At 46.1% G+C, this 13,393-nt stretch overlaps 1 pseudogene across 1 annotated transcript; it reads left to right on the forward strand.

Annotated features, from left to right (window-relative positions):
- The first annotated feature begins 1,018 nt into the window (after positions 1-1,018).
- LOC309627765 (large ribosomal subunit protein eL21 pseudogene) lies at positions 1,019-12,784 on the forward strand (annotated as a pseudogene). The gene has a single exon. The product of its transcript is annotated as a large ribosomal subunit protein eL21 pseudogene (transcript).
- Positions 12,785-13,393: the final 609 nt, after the last annotated feature.

Genomic DNA, 13,393 nt, shown 5'->3' on the forward strand with positions numbered 1-13,393 from the left:
TAGCCCAAACTGGTCATTATCTTTTCTTAAGACTTGCACTAGTTTTTCTTATCCAACCACCCCATTATCTAGGCTTGAAGCCAAGAGCCGCTGCCTTAATTCAGAGTCTCACAGTTACTGCAGTGGTCTCCTAGGTGACCTGTCTCCCTCTACTTTATCTTCACGGTGGAGGGTATGGGTTTTTCTTCACCCCTTGCTCCTCTTCCTGCCTACTTTCTGGAGTTGCTGCATCCACGGCTAAGGGAATTGAACATTGCTGTAATGCAACTCAAGGAGACCCTCTATGCCACACATAGGTGCTGAGACTCTGCTAGCCAATTTACTTGTATACCACGAGACACACCTGGAATGTTCTTTAAGGCATCCCAATGTCAGAACAGACTTCCATCTTAAAATTTTATTCCTCCTCCTCCACCTGTGAGACCTCAAGTCCCTTCTGTCCCCTGACAAGACGTTGGGCTGGTGAAGTGGATAGTGGCTGACACCTAAGGAGGGGCACATAGTGGAGTGGAGTGGGAAGGGCGGGAAGAGGAAACTAAAAGCAAAGGGGCTCGAAAGGAGTTGAGATAGGACCCAAGGAAGAACTTCTTAGGTACTCTTTGAGGGCTGGAGTGTGACTGTGGGGTTGCCCCTATATTTTAAACGTTAATATGACATGGAGAGGAGTTAAGTTATCCAAGGAGCCCACTCAAAACTCCTCAACACACTCTGGACCAGAAGTGGGCTGGACTATAGCCCTTGAACTTTATTCGGAAGTGAATGAACTTTCTTCAAAGGTGGATACACACATGTTTGCATGTGCTTCCCTGGTTAGGGAGGCAGCGTGTCCTTACGCTCCCCTTCTCACAGGTGAGCGGATGTGTGGATTCCTCCAGCATGGAGGCAAAAGGCTAAGGAAATGAACGAATGGATGAAGAAGTGAATGCCATGCACTGTGATGTGTTGGACACATCATCACTCAACACAGGTGTGATGCTGTCTCCTTTCTGAGAGTCAAGATCATAGGCAAGGAAAAGGCCAAGAGTGCACACTAGGATATTTGGGAAGGAAAGGTAGAGCTGACGGGGAGGGGGTAGAGCCAGGAAAAGGGGAAGTGGAGGGTGGCTAGGGAGCTAAGAGCTGTCGTTTAGGTTTCCCATGGCTCTCCTATGACTACTATATTCTTTGCTTATGGGAGAAGAGTAGTTCTTCAAAGAGCCGAGAAAATGTTTTTTAATTCTGAAGTTGAGAGCTCCCTTCAACTCTTCCCAGGTCCTCAGCCTTGAGCACAAGTGAAATGGTATGAGTTGCAATGTTGAAGGTGTAGAGGAAAGTTCAGCTGATTTGAGCCTTCCCATCAGGGCTACGTAGGTAGATGAGTTATAGGGTCAAAGGAGGTTGCATTTCAGAGTGTTTAAGCATGGTGTGTCACCTCCTCAGAGACCCCAAGGATGTAAGGACCCTGTGGCAGCCAGAAAGTCCTTCTAAGGTCAGATCTTTATGTTGGATCTTTTCCTGGAGCAAATGGACAATAAAAGTCAACAGTGACTAATATTTCTTGAGTATCCACAGAAGCTGGGCCTGAAGAACCCAGAGGCAGTCCTTAAAATATTTGTTCTTAATATTTATGTATCTCTGACAGTGGGCTAAGCATGATATATGGAGGAGAAAGTTGAGCAAGGTAAGCTCCCTTTTTACTGAAGTATAGTTTAGTAAGGCAAGGAAGACAATGACACAAAAATATTGTGATTCAATGAAGGAAGAACTATAAGAGAGCATAGTCTCTGTGGCTGAAGGAGTGCCGAGGAGTGCATGGCCACCTCTTCTTGATTAAACCAGGAAAGGAACTTTTGAAATGGCTGTTGATGGATGAATATGAGTTCTCCAGAAAGAGGTGCAGAAGATGCCTCTGGGCTGACTCTCTAGACCAAAGGAACATGTAATATTAAAAGACATGGGGAGAACAAGGACTGAAAGCAGGGACTTGAACAGATACTTGTACACCAATACTCAGAGCAGCATTACTCAAAATTGCTAAAAGATGGACACAACCCAATGTCCACTGACGATGAATGAATAAACAGAATGTGGTATATACATACAACGGAATATTTTTCAGCCTTAAGAAGGAACGAAATTCTGACACATGTTACAGCATGGATGAAACTTGAAGCCACTATGCTAAGTGAAAAAAGCCAGACATAAACAGACAAATACTGTAGAATTCTATTTATATAAAGTACCTAGAGTAGTCAAATTCATAGAGTCAGAACGTAGAATGGTGGTTGCCAGGGGCTGCAGGAAGGGAGAATGTTTAAGAGGTTCAGAGTTTCAGTTTGTGATGATGGAAAAGTTCTGGAGATGGATGGTGGTGATGGTTGCACAACAATATGAATGTACGTAATGTTACTAAACTGTACACCTAAAAAAGGCTAAAATGGTAAATGTCATGATATGTCTATTTTACCACAATTTAAAAAAATTAACAAGAAGAAGGATGTGGGGAGAGAGATAATTGAGATGCTTTTGGAGAATGGTGAACGCATAGGTATGACCAAAACTTTAGGTGTGGGTTAGAGACTGACCGGCTAAATTTAATCCAGTTAATGAAGTTTTGTACCTAAGGAGGTGGGACTTTACATCAGGTGTAATGGAAAGTTAGCAGAGGTTTGAAGCAGGCAAGAACCAAGGTATTTTAGGAAAGTTTTAGCTTTCAGAAGCTGAAAAGGCTCTGAAGAGGTGAAAGGCTAAGGAAGAGGCTCCTACAGTAGCCTCTGTATCAGGTTTGATGAGAGCTGGAATTTGCCATGGAGATGAAGAGGAGGTGGGAGCATCACGAGATGAAGCTGAATCGACAGGAACATATGTCCATAGAATTAAGCGTGAAGCTGAGGGATCATGGGAAGCTGAGGATGCATCCGAGCCTTCTGGCTTGGGGGACCGAGTGGACAGTGGGAAGAGCCACTAACTTAAGGATTTCAGGAAGAAGAGTGTGTTTTGTGGGGAAGAATACACATTTGATTTAAGACCTGTATAAGTTTAAAATACACTTGTATTTAGTGCCATGTGATTATGTAATGTCTTTGGTCTCCATTTCTTTCACTGTGCTGTTCTCGTCTCTAAAGCTAGATTTTTAAGCACACAGATCTGGTGCATTCATTCATTCATTCATTTGCTCATTCATTCATTCAAGAAGCATTTATTGAGCACATTTGCATTGATTATTCATTTATTCAACCTTCACCTCTGTTCCAGCCCAATACCAAGAATAAGCAGTAAATCCGGGCATGGAATACAGTTATTCTGCTATTAGGTTGTTTCCACTGTACAATAGCTTCCTCTTACTAAAGCAAGCAAGCAAGGTGTACAACAGGCCCTCTCTATGATCAGATCTCATTTAAATTTTCCCAATAACCCTATGAGATAAGTACTGTTATGATTTTTCAGGGAGGGAAAAATTATAAAGGGACAACAGGAGATATGGGGGATGATGGATATTTTCATTGTGATTGTAATAATTGTTTAACTGGTATATAGATATATATACAAGTCAAAACACCAAATTATACACTTTAAATTTGTAAAGCTCATTGCATGATAATTATACCACAATAAAGCTGTTTTATAGAATTTTTGGTCAATAACTACAAAGTAACTTTTGATAAGGTGTCATTTGCTGAGAAGTCAATAATTTAGTTATATATGACAAACAAAAAACCTGTCCCTCTGTGTTTCTACCCCTTAGACCTCTGTTTCTCATTTTTTTGGTGGCCACTTTTCCCCCTGTACTTTCTTCTCCAGAATGGCTTTGGTTCAAATAAAGCTGAGTTTTTTGTTTGTTTGTTTCAGGTGTAATTTACAGAGGTCAAATTTACCCTTTTTAGTGTACAGTCCTGTGTGTTTTGACAAACACATACATGTGTGTAACCACCACCACAATCAAGATAGAAAGCAGCCTTTCGGCGGTAACCACCATCTTCCCGTAATTCACCAAAATGACCAACACAAAGGGAAAGAGGAGGGGCACCCGCTACACGTTCTCTAGCCCTTTTAGAAAACGTGGAGTTGTTCCTTTGGCCACATACATGTGAATCTACAAGAAAGGTGATATTGTAGATATCAAGAGAATGGGCACTGTTCATAAAGGAATGCCCCACAAATGTTACCATGGCAAAACTGGGAGAGTCTACAATGTTACCCAGCATGCTGTTGGCATCATTGTAAACAAACAAGGTAAGGGCAAGATTCTTGCCAAGAGAATTAATGTGCGTATCGAGCATATTAAGCACTCTGACAGCTGAGATAGCTTCCTGAAACGGGTGAAGGAAAATGATCAGAAAAAGAAGGAAGCCAAAGATAAAGGTACTTGGGTTCACCTGAAGCTCCAGCCTGCTCCACCCAGAGAAGCACACCTCTTGAGAACCAATGGAAAGGAGCCTGAACTGTTGGAGCCGATTCCCTATGAATTCATGGCATGATGGGTGTAAAGAAAATTAAAAGACCTGGACTGTTAAAAAAAAAAAAGATAGAAAGCATTTCCATCCTCCCCCAGGTTCCCTTGTGCCCCTTAGAAGTCAATCCCCTTTCCTCAGCCCCAGCTCCTGGCAGCCTCTGATGTATTCTTTTTCCCTACAGTTTTGCCTTTTCCAAAATGTCATATAAATGGAATTATACAGTATGGAGCCCTTGGAGTCTACTTCTGTCACTTTGCACAGGCTTTCTCCACCTCAGCACTGTTGACACTGGGGGCAGATCACACTTTGCTGTGGGGCTGTCCTGCGCACTGTAGGATGTTTAGTAGTATCCCTGGCCTCCACCCACTAGATGCCAACAGCATCTCCCTCCTAGACTGTCACCATCAAAAATGTCTTCAGATATTGCCAGATGTCCCCTGGGGGTCAAAATCACCCCTGGTTGAGGACCTCTGACCTAGAATAATGCATTTGAGATCATGTGTGCTGTTGTATGTAAGTTTCCATCCTTTTTACTTAGATAATCGTAACTACTACCACATACTGTCTGTGCAAAATAGGACCATGCAGAAGGAACTGGAAAGAACCGAACACAGACCCAAACCACAGTTGGAATAGGCCTCTCTGGGTTGAGGAATGAGCTGGCATGGAGATAGAAGTTTCATTTTCCTCTGAAAGCATTTTTTTCTTCCAGACAGAGACTTGAAATATGGTAGTCAACTGCTCTCAATCCAAATGGGAGGTTTCACCGAAAATATCTACGGTTACTGAACTTCCCAGAACGTAGCCACACTCAGGAGTCGACAACTGAAAAGAAGGCAGGAGTGACTGTGAGGGGCGGTGCCCTGACCCACGGGCAGGATGAGCAAATCTCTCCATCTCTTGGAATGTCACGTATCAAACAAGGATTATGGCCAGTAGGACGGTTAGTGCTGCAATGAGGAAGTGCTGGGAAGTGAAGAAAGCAAGCAAGTTCCCTCTTCTCCGAGTGGCTGGGCGGGCACAGCCATCTCACCACTCTGGTTTCCACTGTTTGCTTGTTGGCTCGCTCGTGCATACTTTATGCTGTCTGTCCGCTAACAGCCTGTACCCGCTTAATTGCCTGTGACCACACATCTGCTATGGTGGTGAGCGGCCGTCAATGCACTTAAGGGGCGGGAAGGGCTTTCGGCAGGGAAATGCTCTCCAAAATTCTGGAGCAGGGACTGGGGAGCAAAAAAATGCCCTGTGCTTGGCCAGACATAGAGCCTTTGAGATCTGTGCTGATTGGATGGGGGCACTGAGGTTTCTATTTGGAAGAAAAACACTTCTAGGGAAAGCATGAGTGGAATCGGCCTTTGCATTTCTCAAGAACACTGTTTATAATAATAGCAATCCCATGATTTTGCAAAGCTGCATTTGTTGACTGAGTAAGTAAATAAGTGAACAAATTTCGTATACAGCTGTCCCAAGGCGAAACTGGGAAACAGATAAAGCTGATCATGGGTGCTTCCAGATTCTATGTTCAGCTCTTTTTTTTTGCTTTTTAATAAATTGAACAAATATTTAATGAGCAACTCCTAGGCTCCAGGCCCTGTGCTGTGAGGTAAGAAGCGGTATATGTTGAAAGTCATCACATTGTACACTTTAAATCTATTACAATTTTATTTGTCAATCATATCTGGGTAAAGCTGGAAAAAACAGTGTGAGAATGATAAAACACAGCCTTCACCCTCAAGTAGCTCACCGTTGTGCCCTGTGACAGCTGGGAACAGCTGGATTACTGTGTGATGAACAAACAATGGAAGCACAGAGGTGGCCTGTGCACTTCACCATCATGCTCTGCTTTCTCATGGCGCGTGGGCGAGACTGTTTCTCAGATGCTAGATCCCAGATGAATTCATTCAACAAATATTATGTGTCGGACACTGTTCTTGGCACTGGGTAGATAGCAGTGGACAAAAAAGGATAAAAAAAATCTCTGTCCTCAGGAGTCTCATGGGGTGAGGCCCACAGTACAAAAGTAATTAGGTAAATGATAGAGTAGATTTTGCAGAGAAACATAAGGCAAGCAAGAGAAACAGGCAGTGCAGGCGACCGGGCTGCACTTTTCACCGGGGTAGTCAGGGAAGGCCTCGTATTTGAACAAACACCAGAAAGAGTTGAAAGGGCAGATATCTCTGGAAAGAACATTCCAAGCAGAGAAATTAGCAAGTTCAAAGGTCCTGGGGTAGAAGCATAGCATTTTAGGGCTAGTCGACAGCAAGGCCAATGTAAGCATAGAGTAAGCTGGGAGGAAAGCAGGAGACAAGGTCCAGGTGCGGGGCCAGATGTGGAGGGCTGAGGGTTATGGTGAAGACTTTGGTTTTTATTCTGCGTTGTGATGGTATGTGCTATAGTTTGAACATTTGTGTCCACCCCAGCCTGCCCCCCACCCCCGCTCTTCAGATCCATATTGCTGCTAAGATTCTACAGGGTTGGCCTGCCTGGGCTGAGTTTCGTGTTGACATCACCCAAACTCCCAGCTACGACGCAGCTGTGCGTGCCCATGGAAAATTCCTTTCCCAAGGCTGTGCCCAGTGCCAAAGTTTGTGTTCTCAACCACAATGCTAAATGGCCTCCAGATCCTGGGCTATATCACCTCCAGGGTCAATCCTCCAGTACACTCATCTTACAACAACAGCAGTCCTTGGGAGACCATACAGGAGCATAAAATAGCACACTGGTTGTGATGATTTTTAGATAAACTCAATCTTGGGACCACTCAACATGAGGTGGCACTCTTTGGTCCTCAAAGGTACTAGGAACCTTGGAAGTAAATAACCACTTGTTCAAGTCTCTTAGGGAAAATAAAACATGGTGCCAAGACAAGAATAAAATGTCATTTATATATGTTGAGAGGCAACATGGTAGGAGAAGGGCATGGGCTTTGGTGTTAGATGGACCTGACTTACCATCCTGACCTTATTATTTTTTTTTTTTACACACACACACACTGTATTTTATTTTTACAAGAGATAAATAGACTGACACCAAGCATTGTACATGGATGACCACAACAAAAGCAACAATGATTGCAATTACCAAACATGAAACACACTCATACTATGTCATAATATTGACATCCTGACCTTATTGCTTATTTTCTGTGCAAGCTGCGGCCAGAGACAAAAGCTCTGCATACGGCAATTTTCTTACTTGGAAATGAAAACAGGGCCTGCTTGCAGGGTTGTCACATGAGTAAAGAAATGAAGTATAGGGTATATGACACATTAAGGGTGCTTAATAAAAGATACTTTTATTATTCCTTGAGCACTCTTGCAGAGGCTGGGGTAGTACAGAGTGAGCAGTACTTGTGCTTGTGTGTGCAGGTGTGTGTGTGCGGGTGTGGTCCTGGCCTGAACCTATCTGGATTCATCCATGTAAGACTGGCTGTGTCTGGTAAAGAAGTGGGTGAACTTCCAGGAGTGGGCTTGTGGGAAGATATTTGGGTAGAAGGAGAATAAGGGGACAGTTTTGTCAGGTGTTCCTAAGTGGGGATGGGAGAGTCAGCCTTGGACATTGTTGCCTGACCTGGTCCCAGAGATGTGAGTTTGAGGAGGGGCTTCCGGAAGACACCAGCTGAGTTATTTTTATGAGATTCTAAGCCCCCCTGCTATTGATCATCCCCAGGGTGCCTCACTGACCCTTGTTTGGCTCTCTCCTCCTTCATCATGAGTATAACCAATTCCATTCGCTGTGGAAACCAAGAGTGGAGTGTCTGTTTTCCTGCTTAGAGTCTATAGCTACACCGTCATCTTTCCCATAGGCTGGAATCTCAAGTTGTATCTATTTGGATATATATGTAAATATGGAGGAAGAGGATGTTATAAAATGTTATGAGATGCTAAAAATGACCCTCACTTGAGTTACTCGATTCTTACTAAGACAAGCGTCTCCCTACTCCAACATCCCCAGGAAATAGCAGTCTTGCTCCAAAAACCCAACAAGACCATTCTCTGGTCTTTCTTCCCTCAGCTTGAGCTCATCTGGACTCTGACTCGCGTGGTTTGCATCCCGCTGAGGTTAGGGTGTTCGATTCCGTTTCGGATCTACTTCCTTCTTGCGGGTAGACAGTCACATTAACGGCTCCCAGTGGAGCCAGGGCTCCCGCCCTGTATCCACACCCTGGTGTCGTCTCCTCCCACATGGACTCAGGGCTTGGCCATGTGACTCGCTTTTGCTAATGGGACAGCAAATGTAACACAAGCGGAGACTGGAAAATGATTGTGAGTTGAGTCTTCCCTTCTCTCCTGCTGCTTTTGGAACCTAGCCACCGTGCGAAGAAGCCAAGGTTGGTTTCTGGAGACACACAGCCCAGCTAAGAGCCAGCATCCATGCCTAGAAAAGTGAGGAAGGCCATCTTAGACTACCCAACCCCATTATGAGCTGCCAAATGGTAGCAGCGAGATGACCCCAGGTGAGATGACTAGAAGAACCACGCTGCTGAGCCTAATCAAACTGCTGACCCCCAGAGCCATGCACAAATAAAATGGTGGTTGTTTTCAACCACTGAGTTTGGGGATGGAATGTTACTCAGCAAAGGCTAAGTCACACAATTTTCTTTCTACCTTTTCTACTTTTCTACCAACTTACTAGCACTTTCATTCTGTCAACCACTCCTTCTGGAAGACAGTGCCCTCTGCCCCTCACAGGCACCTCAGCTGACCTTTCACCAAAGGGAAACTCATCCTGCACCCAGAAGCATGGGTTCCATCAGCAAAGATCCAATGGCTGCCCCTGTACTGCTTCCCCTTAAGAGTTAAGCTCTGACTTCACTGCATGCAAAGTTTCCTTTAAATTTTTTCTTTTTGGAAAAAAAATGTGGTTTTGCTTCCAAATGATGTTCCAAATGTCTCTGGCTCACCAAGGAGTAATCCCTCAGCTGGAAAACGCAGCAATGCTGCTATTTTAGTATGGCACCAGGCCTCTGGCTTCTTGATTCTGCCAGGGCTGCCGATGCTTCTTTGTGGAAAACTAAATCAACTGCCTAAGATACAGAGACTTGTCCCAAAGGGATATTTCAGAAAGGAGAGGCCCTCTGCCTTCTTTCCATTCTGCTTCTTTCTACCCAACTCCTAGCTCCTCCAGCCAAAATGGGTCTTCTTCCCTTGGGGCAACCGAACTTCTAAACTGCTTAAGTGGAGGCCCATCTGCTGTCCCTGACCCTTTGGCTTCTCCCCACACTCATCCTAATTGTTCTCTGATGAAGGCTAAACGTAAGCCTGTGTAACACTCCAAAAATGCACGGCTGGCCGAACCCAACATTACCAAGAGAGACAGCTATGAGAAAACAATATGCCTGTTTGCTCGACCTCCCTTTCTGCAGGCAGACTAATTCTGGAAACTTTCCCACCCTCCGAGGGCAGAGGTGCTTTGCTAATCCTGCCAAGTGTCAAAATGCATGGCGTTTGAACAGCTTCTTCAGGCTAATGCTGTTTATCAGACTGTCCCTTGGTAGAAACTCCTGTGGGTTCTGTGCAGAAAGCATCTGCCCTGGACCCAGTAAAGGGGGCAGTTTAAGGAGGGGTCACTTCTTATGGAACTAGTTGCCTTTTCTCAGGCACTGCTCTTCCCTGAAAGAGATTAGCTGGGCAAAGGTCACTGAGGAGAAGTCGTGGCTCAGAGGCCACCTCAGGTACTGGGAATGACTCATCGACCACAGAGAAAGGGACTGGGGCTTGGAGTGAGACCAGTAGGATCCGGGCCCAGCCTAGTGGTTTAAATGTCAGCTGTGACCACCTCTCGGGAAATGCACTCGGGATCCAAGCTTCCTAGGCCTCACCAATCTGGGTCAGAGAAGGCTCACGATGACAGTAATGGATCTGGCACCCCTTGCTTCTCTCTCTCTCCACCCAAAAGTTCCAGGAGCGTTCCCTTCTGTCTCACGTCCTCAGGGAAGCCTTCCTTGTCCCACTCCCAGCCCGATCATCCCTGGAATCTGCTTATCTATCTCTCCCTCCTTTGTGCCCCTGCTGTGTCCTGGACATTTTCCTGTAGAGAACTTCCACACTTGATTATGTTTACTTGTTTTCAGGATTTGCTCCTTCTAATGGACTCATGCCTCCTGCAGAGAGGGGATATGCTGTATTTACTCCATATTCCCAGCTGCCAACCCAACGCAGCGCTCAGCACTGAGGGGATGAGTGATCCTTCTCATTTTCCATTGAACTCGGAGAAGCCGGCCCACCCGAGGTCACCCAGCAGCCGAGCGCCTGAGCCTGGATTTAGACCCAGGTTTGTCCTAATCTAAAACCTGTGCTCTTCCAGTGCTCCACCTGGCCTCCCCAGGTAGTGATGCCCGCCCACCACCACACACACACACACACACACACACACACACACACACACACACACACACACACGAGCACCCTTACACGCACACAGAGGTCACAGGAGAGCATGGGCAGAATTACAGCTTGTCGGAGATGAAAATGATTTAAGACATCATGGAAACCAACTCAATTATTTAACAAACGAGGAAACTGAGATTAAAGAAATTAAATTATTTGTGTGAGTTGATGTGCTTTGGACCTACTTTAAAATTTGGTCTAGGGCTATTCTTATCAATAATCATGCTTCTTTTAATTTAACCCAGAGCCCCGAGGAAGATACATGACTGAGTGACAGACAGTTCCTGCCTTCAGAGAGATTTCAGTGTAGTTGGGAGAGAAATATAAACTTAGCTATAAATACAGGGCAGGACGCGAGGGGTTCGAAGCAGTTCAGGCCCTCAAAGGAGGCAGAACTCTCGCGCTGACTTCGCAGAGTCAGGAAAGACTTCACACAGGAAATGATATTGAGATGAGCCTTGGCAAAAGGCTAGATGATGGACAGCTAGGGCCGGGGGCCCAGCACGTGCAATAGCACGGAGGTGGGAAAGTGCATCCTGTGTATCCGAGGAATGGTAACATGCAAATGGTAAGTCTGCCAAGCTCTGGGCTTTACCTACAGGTGCAGGATGGTAGGTGAGGCTGCGGGGGGAACTGGGGCATGCTTCTGGGTGATGAGGGCAGATAGGAAACTAAAGCATCTCCAGCTGGTATCTGGGAGGAGAGCTGCTGCTGACAAGCCCCTTGGGGGAAGTGAGCAGAAGGGACAGAGACCTGGGGGTTTAACAGGACAGTAAGAGCAAGAAAAAAGCTAAGTAACTGGGACCCAATGAGAGCAGAGTTCTTTAGGCTACAAGAGAGGGGAAGAGGGATACCATTTTAAGGCACTAACACGGCGTTTCTCTTCTGTTTCCCACTCTCCCGGGTTCACCCTAGATATCCATTTGCTTATAGGAGGAGGGAGGACTGTGTGTGCAGTAAGGAGGGGGGAGGAGGAGGGGGGGAGAGGACATAGGGGTGGGGAGGGAAATCTGTGTGCAGACTCTTACTGATTACAGAAGGGATTCCAGAGAGATACCCAGGTACTGGGTCTTTGGTCATTTAGAATAGGATTATGCAGAAAGTTCCAGCCTTAGGAACCAGACCATTATCTCAAGAAGGGATTTTCTAGATTCTTCTTCCTCCTCTCTTAGTACATCAGGAGAAAGCCTATTATATATAAGATAGATAACCACCAAGGACCTACTGTATAGCACAGGGGATTCTATTCAGTATTCTGTGATAACCTACATGAGAAAATGATCTAAAAAAGAATGAATATATGTATATGTATAGCTGAAAGAAAAAAAAAAAAAGAAAAAAGAAAGCCTGAAGCTTGGCGTTCTCCCATATACACAGTGAGATGCCAACGCCAGTCATTTAGGCCTCGTGGGAGTCAGAAAGGAGGAGACAGAAGTATTAGAAGAGCCCACCCTTTTTCTCTACCTGAAAATCTTAAAAAAAGAGGAAGAGGTAAACAGACCGAGAAGAGCCAGGCCATCCTGCCCGTCCCCACCTCTGGGCCTGCAGAGGGAGGGTGTTAGAGAAGTGAGTGTCACCCTTGGGACTTTGGGAGGAAGCCACTGCATATGCCCCCCCATTAGAACCCAGGGAACAGTCACTGAAAAGGAGCTCTGCATGGTCAGCATGAGTGAGGCCTGAAGTTCAGCTTCCCTGGACCACCCTCAGTCTCATGGGGGGCAGATGCAGAGCTGGAAGCCAATGGGCCCACCGAGGGGGCCTTCTGTTTGGAGACAAGGTGACCTCTCAGCTAACAGAGTGGAGAGCCCATGGAAAGAGCTGGGCCTGCAGCCCAACTGAGACCGAGACACCAAATCATCATTGGGAGCGCTACCTGGGCTGGAAGAACGGGTCACACCTTGAGTACTGGGGGCCAGGAGGTCAAATAGGACCCAACCCCCCCCCAAAAAAAAAAAAAGTCTCCGCAAAGACCAATGGACAGCACACATCCAGGGGCCTTCATGAGAACAAAGAACTCACTGCCCCTGGTGCCATGAGGGGAGAAAGCCCCCCTCCCTCCATACTCTGGGGCCTCTAGTGTGGGGAGACAGAGGGAGCAGGGGCTATCAAAGACACAGAGTGTTTTTCCTAAAGGCCAAACATTATCCGAAGGGTTTAAAATATCAGCTCAAAGTTTAACTGGATTGACATTTAGTTTTTCCTCCCCATCCCACTAACTAGTGGGTGTGGCTCAGAGGAAAAAGACCAGATTAGTTCTAAGCAAAATAATGCTACTCTGTTTTCCCTTCACATCCGATATGTGGTGAGTTATATTTGTGCAACTGGCTACTCTGAGTCTCAGGACGTCAGGGCTAGTCTGGGCTCCCAGGCCTGGCGAGTAGCCAGCGAGCCTTGAGGACCAGCCCAGGCCCCTCTTACATGGTGGGCTCTGCATGGGCCTTCCTGGCACAGCTGCAGGCCACCTGGCTCACAGCACACAGAACAGCAGGGCCTGGTGGAGAGTGGCCCAAGCAAGAGGTGGGGTCTCTGCTTCATAAGGTGGGAACCAGGACTGGGGCTGGCCCCGCGGGA

Source organism: Balaenoptera borealis (assembly GCF_965194805.1).
Source record: "Balaenoptera borealis genome assembly, chromosome: 4".
In the NCBI taxonomy this organism is placed as follows: Eukaryota; Metazoa; Chordata; class Mammalia; order Artiodactyla; family Balaenopteridae; genus Balaenoptera; species Balaenoptera borealis.